We start from the raw sequence: 641 nt of genomic DNA on the forward strand, positions 1-641 counted from the left end.
CCACCCCCCACCCCTTACATTTGCTTGTCATCATGGGTCACCTTTGAATAAAAGACCTCTTTAAGGAGAGGAAAGAATAAAATACATTTTTTCCTTGCTGAGAACTGGCAGATCCGTGCTGAAGGGTGACGGCACTCGAGGATGAGTGGCTGTGCTGGTGGCCCGGCCCAGCCGCGCGTCGGGGTCACCGTTGCCATCAGAGGAGCGATGTTTTGGGGAGGAAATCCGCTTCTTGCTCTTGCGTGTCCCCTGTGCCCCTGGGTTCCTGCCCGCGGTATTTTTGCTTTGGGTGTTTCCTGCTATTTAGCCACGATGTGTATTTTAAACCAGCATGCGGGGGGAGGCGGGGAAGGGATGGGAGTTAATTCAGACTGAAGGGCAGGGTTGTGTCGGGCGTCCTTGTCCGGGTGGCTGTGGGAGCAGAGGAGAACGCGGTGCTGGAGACATCCCCAGTGCTGAAGGGCTTTGCTCCATCCCAGTAAAAACACCTCCAGAGCATCCGTGTGGTCCCCAAAGCCACCAGCTGTGGCCATACTGCTCCAGGAGCTGGATGGGAAAGCTGTTCCTTGTGTGGGACTAGTCCCCACCGCTGGCTTGTGTCCTCTTGGGGGGGTGGATGGCCCAAAATCCCCCCCCCCCCG

The sequence above is a fragment of the Buceros rhinoceros genome, unplaced genomic scaffold, assembly GCF_000710305.1.
Source record: "Buceros rhinoceros silvestris isolate BGI_N320 unplaced genomic scaffold, ASM71030v1 scaffold36292, whole genome shotgun sequence".
Classification (NCBI taxonomy): Eukaryota; Metazoa; Chordata; class Aves; order Bucerotiformes; family Bucerotidae; genus Buceros; species Buceros rhinoceros.